Source organism: Pelophylax lessonae (genome assembly GCF_965119305.1).
Source record: "Pelophylax lessonae genome assembly, chromosome: 10".
Lineage (NCBI taxonomy): Eukaryota > Metazoa > Chordata > Amphibia > Anura > Ranidae > Pelophylax > Pelophylax lessonae.
Window position 1 is genome coordinate 120,867,786 of NC_138777.1, and position 14,654 is coordinate 120,882,439.

The window sequence follows — 14,654 nt, forward strand, 5'->3', positions numbered from 1 at the left end:
ATTCAATATACACCCTGTTTGAGTGTAAAAAATTAAATTGCGGGATAGTCTGTATCGGTACATGTTAGATACACCTTTTTAAATTTGTTTGGCGCATCTACTTCTACCGCCGAGGATTGCAGGGCGCTTCAGTTTGCCTCTTGTTCCCAACTCCTCCTACTCCTCTTCCTCATCCTCCCTTTAGGGTAGAAAAAATTTTAATCGGGGCCTAGTCTGTGTTTGTACGTGTGAGATACACCGTTTTTTTATCCTTTTTCCTATTCCGCTATTCAATATACACCCTTTTGGGGTAAAAAACATTAAATTGCGGCATAGTTTGCATATTTGACTGTCAGATACACCTGTGCGATACTGTTGTTGTTTTGTTCCGCTATTCAATAAACACCTTTCTAGGGCAAGATCATAAATTACAGAAATATGAGGAGACCGTCAAATAGGGGCCGTGGCCTGGGTCGTGGTGCTGCTGGTAGAGGACATGGTTGATCTGTGCCAGCTACATGCACAAGTGAAACACCTTCCACAAGTGTGAGTAGGCGACAGAACCTGCAGCAGTATTTGGTAGGGCATAATGCGCCTCTAGACGTGATGAGGCCTGAAGAAGTACAGGCGATAGTAGATTGGGTTGCTGACAGTGCCTCCAGTTCCTTGTCTCATTGTCTCCCACCCAGTCTACTGCAGAAAGGTCAGAGTTGGCACCTGCAGCCAATGTCCAACCGTCTTTCACCTCACCCCCTTGGAAATCAGGCAAGCAGTCTGAGCCCCAATCCATACAGCAGTCTCTTGTTCTTTTTGAGGACTCTGTCAGCAGGGTTTCCCAGGGCCATCCACCTAGCCCTGCCCCAGAAGTTGAAGAGATTGAGTGCAGCGATGCCCAACCACTTATTTCTCAAGATGAGTACATGCAAGGACCATCGCAGCACGTCTCCGATGATGACGAAACGCAGGTGCCAACTGCTGCGGCGTTCAGCATTGTGGAGACCGACAAGGAGGGCAGGGGTGAAGACTGGGTGGAAGATGATGTGGAGGACGATGAGGTCCTCGACCCCACATGGAATGAACGTCATGCAGGTGACCTGAGTAGTTTGGAGGAAGAGGCGGTGGTCGCACAGAGCCACCAGCACAGCAGAAGAAGGAGCAGGGTGCAGAAGCGGAGCGGCCGTGCCCTAGACACTACGCCCGCTACTGCCCAACGCAGCAAAGGAAAGAGCGCACCAAAGTCAGCTCAAAGGAGTTCTCTAGTGTGGAAGTTCTTTAGAAAATGTGCTGATGAAAGGGCACGAGTGGTTTGCACCCTGTGCAATCAGAGCCTGAAGCGAGGCATAAACCTTCTCAACCTGAGCACAACCTGTATGATCAGGCATCTAAGTGCAAAGCACGAGCTGCAGTGGAGTAGACACCTTCAAAACCAAGAAACGTCTCTGGCTCATCCTGCTTCCTCTTCTGCTGCAGTCTTGGCCGCTCCAGCCACATCTGTAGTGATACCGGCACCTGCCACCCCACAAACAGAGGATCACCTGGGTCACCAACCATCTCCACAATGTCCCGTGGAAGCGTTCAGCTTTCCATCTCCCAAACACTTGAGAGGAAGAGGAAGTACCCCCCTACCCACCCGCTATCCCTGGCCCTGAATGCGAGCATTTCAAAATTCTTGGCCTTTGAAATGCTGTCATTCCGTCTGGTGGAGACGCACAGTTTTAAAAACCTTATGTCGGTGGCTGTCCCACAGTACGTCGTGCCCAGCCGCCACTACTTTTCCAGGCAAGCCATCCCTTCCCTGCACAACCAAGTGGGGGAAAAAATCAGGTGTGCACTGCGCAACGCCATCTCTGGCAAGGTCCACCTAACTACCGATACGTGGACCAGTAAGCACGGTCAGGGGCGTTATATCTCCCTAACGGCACACTGGGTAAATGCAGTGGCGGATGGGCCTGAGGCGGATAGCAATTTGGCGCATGTCCTTCCACCACCGAGGATTGCAGGGCGCTTCAGTTTGCCTCCTGTTCCTAACTCCTCCTACTCCGCTTCCTTATCCTCTACCGCCTCCTCATCCGGACAGCGTAACAACTTCACCACCAACTTCAGCACGGCCAGGGGTAAACGACAGCAGGCAGTTTTAAAACTTGCCTGTTTGGGGGACAAACCACACACCGCGCAGGAGTTGTGGAGGAGCATGGAACAGCAGACAAATGAGTGGTTGCTGCCAGCGAGCCTCAAGCCCGGCCTGGTGGTGTGTGATAACGGGCGAAATCTCATAGCAGCTCTGGGCCTAGCCGGTTTGACGCACATCCCTTGCCTGGCGCATGTGCTGAATTTGGTGGTGCAGAGGTTCCTTAAAAACTACCCCGATATGTCAGAGCTGCTGCACAAAGTGCGGGCCGTCTGTGCGCACTTTCGGCATTCTCACCCTGCTGCTGCTCGCCTGTCAGCGCAGCAGCGTAACTTCGGCCTTCCCGCTCACCGCCTCATGTGACGTGCCCACAAGGTGGAACTCCACCTTGCACATGCTGCAAAGACTGTGCGAGCATCAGCAGGCCATAGTGGAGTTTCAGCTGCAGCACGCACCCGTGAGTCGCTCTGCGGAACAGCACCACTTCACCACCAATAACTGGGCCTCCATGCGAGACCTGTGTGCCTTGTTGCGCTGTTTTGAGTACTCCACCAACATGGCCAGTGCCGATGACGCCGTTCTCAGCTTAACTATCCCACTTCTATGCCTCCTTGAAAAAACAATTCGGGCGATGATGGAAGAGGATGTGGCACAGGATGAGGAGGAGGAGGAGGAGGAGGATGAAGAGGTAACATTTCCAAGGCTTTCAGGACAGTCATTCGCAAGGGGCTCCGAGGGTGGGTTCCTGCACACACAAACGCCAGGGACACAATTGTCCAGCAGGGGCACAGTTCTGGAGGATGAGGAGGATGAGGAGGAGGAGCTGGAGGAGGAGATGGAAGCATGTTCACAGCAGGGTGGCACCCAGGCCAGCTCATGGCCATCACTGGTGCGTGGCTGGGGGGATACAGAGGACACGGACGATACACCTCCCACAGAGGACAGCCTTTCGTTGCCTCTGGGCAGCCTGGCACACATGAGCGATTACATGCTGCAGTGTCTCCACAACGACCGCCGAGTTGCCCACATTCTAACTTGTGCTGATTACTGGGTGGCCACGCTGCTGGATCCCCGTTACAAGGACAACGTACCGTCCTTAATTCACTCACTGGAGCGCGATCGCAAGATGCGCGAGTACAAGCGCACGCTGGTAGACGCCATGCTGCTGGCATTCCCACCTGACAGCGGGGCCACAGTGGAAGCACAAGGCAGAGGAGGAGGAGGAGGAAGAGGTCGCCAACGCAACCAAGGCACCGCCTGCACCTCAGAAGGCAGGGTTAGCATGGCCGAAATGTGGAAAAGCTTTGTCAGCACGCCACAACAAACAGCAGCACCAGCAGCTCATATGGAACGTCTTAGCAGGAGGCAGCATTTCACCAACATGGTGGAGCAGTATGTGTGCACACGCCTAGATGTACTGAATGAGGGGTCTGCCCCCTTCAACTTCTGGGTCTCCAAGTTGGGCACATGGCCTGAGCTTGCCCTTTACGCCTTGGAGGTGCTGGCGTGCCCTGCAGCCAGTGTATTATCTGAACGGGTATTTAGCATGGATGGGGGCGTTATCACAGACAAGCGCAGCCGCCCGTCCAGAGACAATGTGGACAAGCTCACGTTCATTAAAATGAACCAGGCATGAATCCCACGGGACTTTTCCGTACCTTGTGCAGAATAGCGATGGATACCGACCTTACCCAGCCATTGTTCCATTTTTGCTCTTTCTCACTCTTTTGGGTGTACCCTCATTTAAAATTTGTGAAAAGAAGCAGTGTTGGCTACCTCGTCCTCCTCAGGGCCAGATTAACGTAGGGGCTATTGGAGCTGCAGCTCCAGGCCCCTACCTTTATATAGGCCCCAGGTTGGCTATATTCACTGTTACCGCTCTTCTGTCACTTGTAAACACAGAAGTCTGGCTTCTATGCTCGCTTCCCCAGGCAGCTCCCTGAGAACATCCCCACACAGCACGAAGGCCGGACAAGGAGGGACAGTTGCCGATGCATGGATGTGTTTATGGGCTTCAGAGACAGCATCCCATGTGGAATTAGGCATGCATGGCTGCACCCTTCCTTCTCTGGGTGCATGCCAAGGCACGGCCCTTAAAGCCCTTCAAAATCCTCAGCACCAAGCCCATGATGCTCTTAATCCGGCCCTGGTCCTCCTCCACCGCCGCTTCCACCTACACCGCCCATAGGTGTGCGCAGCCTATTGCATTAGGGTGTGCACCCCAAAGTTTAAATACACATGCATGTGTTTGCCTACATGTACATGGCCCCGATACATTACTCTCCCTGCTGGCAAAGTGAAATAGAGCAGAGCAGGTCCGAGGGAGATCTTTCCCATCTCCTCACTGGCAAACAGAGCGATAATGCTATGTGCCCTAGGTGATTAGGGTGTGCCCAGGCACATCCGGCACACCCTGTGCGCACGCCTATGACACCGCCACATCCACCACCACCTCAACCTCCCTCCTACTCCATATGGGCCTCGTCCTTCAGAGATGAAGAACATTGTTTTATTTTTCTGTTTTTTTTTTTGTTGTTTTAAGTTATTTCCCTATCCACATTTGTTTGCAGAGCACTTGCCATGCTCTTAACTACATTTTGCTGCCATTTGCAGCAGTCTAGCCCTTTCCATTGGTGTTTTAGAGCCATTTTAGTGCCTGAAAGTTCGGGTCCCTATTGACTTCAATGGGGTTCGGTGTCCGGGAAAAGTTCGGCAAAAGTCCGGGACACAGACCCGGACTTTTTTTTAAAGTTCGGCCGAACCCGCCGAACACGGACATCCAGGTGTCCGCTCAACTCTAGTAATAACCAGACAACGGTTAATGAAAAGAAATACAAAAGGGGGGGGGGGAAGCAGCGTTCTGGACCCAGACTACATCTATACCTTCGGTAAGTTAACAACTATAGGACAATGCTACCTCTAATTCCCGCTTTTTGCGGTATGTCACCATTACTTTCTCATTTATGCATCTTTGGTGTATAGGTTCTTCTTCCCATTTATGGACGGTCTCCTCTTTTCCAAGTTCACTATCACCTTTTGGTCACGTTTATTCACTCACTTCTCTTTTTACCCCACACCTTTTTCCACTCAACCACTGTTTGAGTGATGAACTTTTTGGCATGTCTTCACTTCCTAGCTTACTACTATTATGGCTTAATTTTCACCTCCTGGGCTACCTTCTCATTCTTTCACTTTTCATTCGTCCTTTCCTTTTTTCCTTTCTTTTTGTTCCCCTTCTCCAATTGTCACTATTTATTTACCTTGGAGGCCTGGTCCTGTACTTATCTGGCCCCAGGATTAATCCTAACTTTTTTAGGGTAAGGGGAAATACCTGGCCCGCTTGGTTACTTCTTACTTGTCACTTACTTTCTTGGGTCACATACACTGTTGCATGGTTGTGACTAAAACATATGACGAGCTTGATATGGTATACATGATGGTCCTTATCTATCCCATTTAGAGGCTGAGACCTCCCTTCTACCGGTGCCAGATTTGGTGAACTAGCCAGCTGTTTGTCCTAGCCCGGTCCAGTATCGGCCAGCCCTCGTGGGCACATGAACCCCTAGTCCTTTTAGGACTCGGGGGTGGTCCACCATTGCCACACATGCATGACAATACCCAAGTCACTGTCCAATTGCATCAAGTTTCTTGATACTTAACTGTTGGTAAGTTCCTAATGAACTAATCCTGTATATGTATATGTGAATATGGTTTAAAACAGAAATAATGTATGAATCTTGAGAAACGTGCGTTAACGCACGCAATAATCAATTGTCTTAACACTATGTTTGTTATTGCCTAGAACTACTTGAGAGGTCATTAGTACGCTCGGTCCCTGATGAAGCCACCGAAATGGCGAAACATGTAGGACCCTGGTGACCCCATGTATCTCTTGATTCCAAGTATCACAGTATCTGTATCAATTTTATCATGGAGAACTTCCCTTTTTTTTCTGTATGTTTTTGTATGTTTTACGCTGTCAAATGAATAAAATCATGTATTTTAACTGAAACATTTTCTTCTGTTCTGCCATAACCACACTGCCTTTAAAGTCCCACACCTCTTTGGTGGTTCTCTGGCTGGTCAGTTCGGCTATTGAACACCATTTTATCTTTTCTTCATATTTTGTTTCCTCCTTTTCTCTTTCGCTTTTATGTTTTCATTATTTCATTAATAATTTTTTATCTTTTCTTATTTTCTCCTTTTCTTTTCTTTTTTCCTCCTTTCCTTCTCATCTCTTTCCTCCCCCCCCCCCATGCAAAATCATGTTATGCCCATTTTTATTTATTATTGTTGCCATGTTTAAATGGACAGAGCTCCGGCGCTTTAGGAAGCCCTATTGGAGCCCTCCTGACACATCTTGTCAGCTAACAAATCAGAGATCAGCTGTTCTAAATTTGCCACATTAGACAAACATTTAAATACTCAGACTGTTTGACCATTAGCTCACTGATCTTTGTGAGCTGTGGTCATGAATCTTTGAAGCTGCTTATCTCAGTCCAAGGTATATACTCTATATAGATCTCTCCTATTTCTACACCTTGTTTTATTACTGCACAAGAAGATTTATTCAAAAGTATTTGCCTGCCCCCCCCCCTCAATTTTCTATATTTTTTGTTTCCTCCTTTTCTCTTTCCCTTTTATGTTTTCATTATTTCATTAATTATTTTTTATTTTTTCTTATTTTTTTACTTTTCTTTTCTTCTTTCCTCCTTTTCTTCTCATCCCTTTTTCTCCCCCTCCCCCTCCCCCCCCCCATTCCCACCCTTCCTTTCTTCCCCCTGTCTTTCCCTTTTTTTTCTCCCTCCCCTCTTTTTTCCTTCCCTTTTCTCTTTTTCACTTCTTCCTTTCCCTCTCTCCCCCCCCTCTTTTCTTTCCCCTCCTCCTTCCCCCCCTTCCCTTCTCCCCCTTTTCCCTCCTTCCCCCTGTCCCTCTTTTTTTTCTTTTCTTTTCTTTTCCCTTCTCTCCCCTTTTTTTTCTTTTTTCTTTTCTTTTTTCCTTCTTTTTTCTTATTTTTTTTCCTCTCCTCCCCACATTAGCTTTATATATGTTCTTATTTTAGATTTTTTAGATATCAGAGCTCCCTTCTTTGGACTTCAGCTACCCAATGGGCTTTGCTGGTAGTGTTTCCACACTTTGGCTGAATCATTGGGCTAATGCAACTATTTATACCATCATCTGAACCTATCACATGGACCTCCACAGTTCGGTTGCTTTTATTATTGTGCAAGCAAGATATTTGTCATACAAACACAGTTAATGCAAGTGCTACAATACGTTTATATGGTCTCTCTGTTTTTGACATTTATATTTATACTTTTTTGTTATATGCATATATGTGTGATTTGATTCACTAATTATCCAATATATCATTATAGAGAGACACTGTAAGCTAAAGAGTACCCCTGAGGAAGAAGTATTACACTTCCAAACGCATTGGGTCCCTGCTTCTACATTACTCACGTTGTCTGCAACTTTTGTATTTTCATAACTGCTTGCCATGCTTTTATATGTATGAACTTATCTTTTCTATAAAATTAATTTTGTATTATACTATACTATTGTATTTTCACTAGAGTGCCTGAAAAGTCCCACCATAGGGGAGCCCCCTTTTTCTGCATTGCATACCTTTGGGATGTGGCACCATCATCAGGGTAGCCATTGAGAGCAATCTCTTATATCCATGTTTGGCACATGTTCTAAATCTGGTGGTTCAGCATTTCTTGAGCAGATGCCAAGAAAAGTCTGTGGCCATTTCCCCTGTTCGTTCAATGCCAGTGCTCGCTTATCTGACATTTAACGGAAATTCAACCTGCCCACCAACCGCCTCATTTGTGACATGCCCACCAGGTGGAACTCAACATTGGCAATACTGCAGCGGCTCCACATGCAGCAGAGGGCCATTAATGAGTACCTTTGTGAGTATGGCACAAGAACAGGGTCCTTTTTTTCGCCATGCCAGTGGCTTTTGATCAAGGATTCATGCATCGTTCTGTCACCATTGAGGAGGCCACAAGGATGGTGAGCTGGGACGATGCATGCATCAGTGACACTATCCTGCTAGTCTACCTACTGGAGCACACGCTGCATGGAATCATGGACAGGGCACTTGAGGCAGAACAGTGGCAGGAAGAAGAGGAGGACTTCCTTTCCTCACATGGCCCCCTTTATGCAGATATCATTCCTGCAGGGCCACAAAACACCCAGGAGGAAGAGGAGGAGGAAGATGAGGATTTCAGCAGAATGGATGTAGAGGATAGCATACAGCAGTCTTCAAGGGATGGTTTTGATTTTGCAGAAACCCCAGGAGTTGTACGTGGTTGGTGAGAGGTTACTCCTGCTGACAATGTCATCCTTAGTGATACGTTGCATGGGCTCCCTGATTCTGCAAAGCCTGCGAAAGGACAGAGGATTTGTGCTATCAAGGAGAGGGATAATTACTGGTTGGCAACCCTTCTTGATCCACGTTACAAGGGTAAAGTTGCAGAGCTCATCCTGCCTTCGCAAAGGGAGCAGAGGATGAAACATCTTGAGGAGGCCTTGAAAAAAAATTTGTGTACCACCTTTCCAGATACTGGGAGGTCAACATTCTCTGGACGTGTTTGTGAGGCATCGTTCAGCCAAAGGAGGAGCTGTGGAGAAGGCGGCCGGCTGACCGATGCCTTTAAACAGTTCTTTAGTCCTCAGCAGCACCCTGGGCTGTTAGGTTTAAGCAACCATCGGCAGCATCTCCATTATATGGTTTATGATTATCTAGGCACAAGAGAATACTTGGAGACCTTTCCAGCTGATCATCCACTGGGTTACTGGGTCTTGAGGATGGACCACTGGTCAGAACTTGCTCAGTATGCAATGGAGCTACTGGCCTGTCCTGCTTCCAGCGTGCTTTCTGAATGGACGTTCAGTGCTGCTGGAGGTATTGTGAGGGACAAATAAGTGTCTGTCCACAGACTCTGTTGACCAGCTGACTTTCATCAAAATGAACCAGTCTTGGATCAACAAGAGCTATCAAGCCCCTGATGCTGATGTAACTGATTGAATTTGCTAGAATTTCTGCCATCCCTTGAAGACTGCATATGCTGCCTATCCTATTCCTCTACCTTGATTCTGCTAGCTTCCAACAATGTTTTTGGTTTAGGTCACTACCAACCCCCAAGGCCTAATTTTTCTGCATGCAATTGAAATGTTGTATGTCTTTTTTAACAGCAGGCCCTGTCCCTGTGCCCTGCTAACTGTGAGGGGTTACGGTGATCAGGCACCAACAACACCAAAGGCCCAATATTTTTGCACCTATATGACAAGTACATGCAATTTAAAATTTGTATGGAATTCTTACAAGCAGATCCCGTTCCTGCACCCAGCAAGAGTAACTGTGAGGGCTTGGTTACGGTGTTCAGGCACCAGCAACACCAAAGGCCCAATTCTTTGGAACCTGTATGACAAGTACATGCGATTTTCAAATTTGTATGGAATTCTTACCAGCAGGTCCCATTCCTGCTCCCAGCAAGACTAACTGCAAGGGTTTACGGTGTTCGGGCACCACCAACAACTAAGGCCCAATGTTTCTGCACCTGTATGACAAGTACATTTGATTTGAAATTTGTATGTATATTTGTATATGACATTTTTTGGTTTAGAAATGTCAGTATTGCTGCAGCAGGCTACATACATTGTAGACATGTACTACTTTACAGGCACATTCAGGGGACCCCCCAGGCACGATATTTGAAGGATTTTTTTCTCTTTTATAGTTTCACTTTAAGCCTCATTAAAATCAGTAAATCACTGCTCCTTTAAAAACGTTTGTTTTTAAGAACAAAATGTTTTCTTTACTCCATGTTTCCCAGGTCAGTACCCAGACCCCCATACTTTTTTGTTGGGGCAATAACTTTCATTTAACCCTTAAAAATTAGGCCGTTTAATTTTCAAGGTTCGAGTCCCATAGACTTCAATGGGGTTGGTTTATTTGAATAAAACTTTTCCTCTGTTCGCAGTGTTCTGGTTCAAACCGAACCGGGGGGTGTTCGGCTCATCACTACTCCGTAGTCAGATGACATGTGTGAACCACATAGTGAGTGAGGAATCGGTAACACAAGAGTGACTATTAGAGATGCAAAGCAGACTTGCAGACAGAGGTTATCCGATACAACAGTTAACCCATGAGACACTGAAAGTGCAGAGTCTGGAAACTGACAGGAGAGAGTGTAGACAGTAGAGACAGAACAAGAGAATTCCTTTTGTTTCACAGTATCATTCCCATTTTGTACAGATTTATTCAGTGAATTAAAGACACTGCAGGACCCCTTGAGAGGCTTTTTCTGACATTGAGGAATTTAAATCCCCTCCTTTATCATCTTATATGAGGAATAGAACTATTAGGGTTATGATTATCAAATCTGAGTTTCAGAGTAAGAAAGTAAAGAGAGTACCAAAGTTTTTAGGTCCAAAATGAAATGGTTCTTTCCCCTGCTTATCCTGTGTTCAGTGCATCGGTATGATCAAGGGCACCTCATTTACACATCCCTATACAAGGAAAACTATTGACATTCTTCTATACATGTCAGAGTGCATATGTGATTTATATCCTTAAATGTCCATGTGGGTTATATTATGTGAGGGAGACCACTCAAAAAATTAAGGACAGGATATCTCAACACAAATCCTCTATTTGATCCCCACGGTCTGAGTTACCAGTTGCTAAGCATTTTAAACAGTGTGGCCACACTGTAGCCCAGTTAAGATTTATGGTGTTTGACCACATACTACGACTGAAGAGAGGGGGAAATAGGGAGTTAAAGTTACAAAAGAGGGAAGTAATTTGGATTTTACAACTCGATTCTATTTATCCCAGAGGTTTGAATAAAGATTATGATTTACACCTCTTTTTGTAAATATTTTGTTTAAATACTTTGTTTCTTTTTTCTTTTCATTTATATAGATAATTTGAAACCCTTTTTAAATTGTGTATCTTCTGGATATTAGCTGTAATTTTAGACTATCTTGCTTTCATTGAAGACTATCCAGGTGTTGCTAATTTTCAGTTGATGAGAGAATATATTGCTATATATTGAATGTGATCAGAACCTGATTTTTAAGCTTGCTATACCTGATGAAGGACCTAATAGTTCTGAAACTTTATTTTTAATATATTGATGTCTCCTTGATGAGTTTTTTTACTCTCTTAATATCTTAATATACAAGGTGCTGCAGATTGGACTTTTTTTGTTTTTCTATATACCGGAGTCTGGGTGATCTCCACTGACTGATTTGCACCTGAAGGATCGAGTTACATGCCGGGTGTGTGTCCTGACCTGTCTGTGTATAAGTATGAGATGTCATCTGTTCAACAGTAGCCCAGCATAGGGTGAAACTATAGTGTAGCAATATAATGTACATGTATTGTGTAATGATCGCTGTAAACATATATATTTTTTTATATTGCCAGAATACTCAATGCGTTTTGTGTAATTGACCGTACCCATGTCACCCTTCTGTGCAACATCATTTAAAGCGGAACTTCCACTCATCTGCTTCCTCCCCCAATCCTTTCAGGGGGGAGAGGGGAAGTTTTTGACAGATATCCTTCCCCACTTCCGGGAGACAGCGCAGCTGCGCTGTCCCTTGGAAGTTCGCCCCCCTCCTCCTTTCCTCACTGCAGAGCCATTTAGAACGTACAGAGCACTTTGCGCATGCCCAGCAGGGAGCTGGCTGTGAAGCCAAAAGGCTTTACTTATGGTTTCCCTTAGAATGAATAGCGGTGGCAGCACCCGGTAGCCGACCTGAAAATCAGCTGGGGTGCTGACATCGGGGGCTCCCTGGACAAATAAGAGTCTATATATTAAAAGTCAGCAGCTACAGTATTTGTGACTGCTGAGTTTTCATTTTTCCCCATCTGGAACACCGCTTTATTGAGTAAATCTACAGGAACAGGAAAGGTTACCGCAGCATCACTGAACGTCCATTCCTGACCCTGTGGCTCCTTTTTCCTCAGCCATCCAGCAGTGGGGTGGGTGGAAGTGTGGAGCCCACACAGGACAGGCGCTTCCCTCAGAGGCCATCAGGGGGTGTAATGCATTTTGGAGCATGCGTAGTAAAGCTCCTTCATTAGACCGATGACAGGGGAAGGGGACGCCCCAAATTATATAGAGAATAAGACCAGAACCAGGAAGTTAAAACAGGGTGGTGATGATGGCTGTAGGGGAAGGAGACACAAGGACAAGAAATACTACAAAATAAGAATACAAAGAAATATGAAGCTAAATAGAAACATATATTCTAAAGAGGATTACTATCATAAAAACAATAATTACTGTAAGATCATTGTGTATACATAGTGGTGAGAATGATAACGAATAGAAAAATAATGATTGATAAATAAATAATAAAAAAACCTATGAATATTCCAATATACAGAAACACATGTAGCGCATCAAACAAACTCCCAGAATGCACTGAAGAATTGTAGTAAAAGTGCAAAGTGATATAACTGTAGAAAAGTCCTCTTAGTGACAGTCCTCCAATTCGCACATATGTATAAGCCAGCCACCTCACCTTGTGAACGGGAAAGGTGATAACCCCCTAAGGGGTAAACACTTACCAGATGCCTGGTAAATAACAGCGTATTAAATCAATTTCATAGCCAGCTGTACACGTGGATGTTCCTCAATGGCTGTAAACAATACAGGGATCCATATTATTATTATTATTATTTCAGGTGCATGTATAGCGCTATCAATTTACGCATATGATAAGAGAACAAAGGGACCATAGTGTAAAACCATAAACACTGGGTACTTTATTAAAATAAATAAGTTACACTCACATGTGAAGTAGCATATGCAAGCATGAATAAGTAAACTCCTCCATAAGTCGGGTGATCAATCCGGGCAGCGGAGGACCAAAATACCGTTCCAATTAGGCATAGCTTTTAGGCATAGCTTTCTTTGTCTCACAGTGTGTAGCTCACATACAGGCACAGCATGATTGAATTACTTCGGGGTGTCCAGATCAGTGGGGGGCGTGTCAGATGTCACTCAATGCTGTACAGCCAATCAACCTAATAAACAAAAAAAGACCAAAAATATTTGAACAAAATTATTAAGAAAAAACGTAATTAAAAATGAAATGCTAAAACAGTAGGCAAAGAGACCATAATCAGGGCATAGATTCTCGAATGACAGTACATAATTTTGATATATATACACATAAGATTCCCATGTTAAATTATAAAAAAAATACATTATTCTAACAAACGTATTAAGAAAACATGAAATGGTTGGTTGATTGACAATTAAACCATAATCAGAGCATTGATTTTTTAATTTGTTAGTATCTTCACACAATTACCATGTATAGTGATGGGAAGAAAACCTGGGGTGGTAAATTTTAAGAAAAAAAAAGCAGGGGGGAGGGAAAGTTATGTGACTTGAGCCCTAGGCTCAGTAAGTCAAATAAAAAATGGAATTAAAATATATCTATCATCTTATACAGGCTACCTACTAATATTTAGACGACAGCTTATCAGACTTACTGTGGATGCCTATGGGCTTGGAGACAATCAACAAGCCTATGACTATATGATGGGATCTGGTTTCGTAGTTAAAAGAGCAAATGTCTGAAAATAAAAAATGAATACAGAAAAAAAGAAATTAATGGAAGTACATACTATAGGTTATTTACATAAATAACCCTCAGAATCCTATAGAATGGTGCTAATCCCTAGGTCTTCATTTAATCCTCCTGGGGAGAGTACATCCAGGGCATATATCCAGTAGGTCTCCCTTTGGCAAAGCCGCTTGAATCTCTCTGCCATAGGGAGATCCCTCTAGATAGATTCAATGACCCAGACATAGAGACCTTTAGTATATTTATCATGATGTTTTTAAAAGTGCAAACCACAGGGACAAACCAGGCTATACACTACAAAGTCTGAGGAACATGTATAAAATTCATTGATCCCATACGTAGTTCCTTTAATGGTGCCTTTTGGCCATGCTGTAAAAATTGGCAAGTCAGGCATAATGGTTTACGGCACTGACACATACCAGTGATAGAGAAAATTTGAAGAGAAGGAGACTGATGTTTTTTGCCTTAAATTTACTGGGTGCTATTTTTGTTTTAATATTGGGCACTTTTCTGTAAGTGAATTTGGGTTTATTGGACAGATGCTGTTTGAGGTAGGGGTCCTGGAGTAATAAAAGCCAGTGCTTTCGTGCAACATGTTCCATTTGCTGATGACGGTTGTGGAACTGAGTGGTAATGCCCGGCGGGTGTGGAGATGCGATTCGGTGTACATCTTGTAATATGTATGCGTTCCTCAGACGTGATCGAGGGCGAATACAAATGCGCAAAATGTAAGCACGTTGCTTCCCTGGAAGCTCAGGTCCTGAATCTAGGGAAGCAGCTGGCAACACTGAGACGAATGTCCATACCGGAGGAGAGCCAGGATCGTACCAGTCAGGTGCAGGCAGGGGTCTGCACAGAGGTGGGCGGAGTATTGGAGGTGCAGGCATCAGAGCAGAGTAGAGGGGTGACAGTTAGGAGGGGT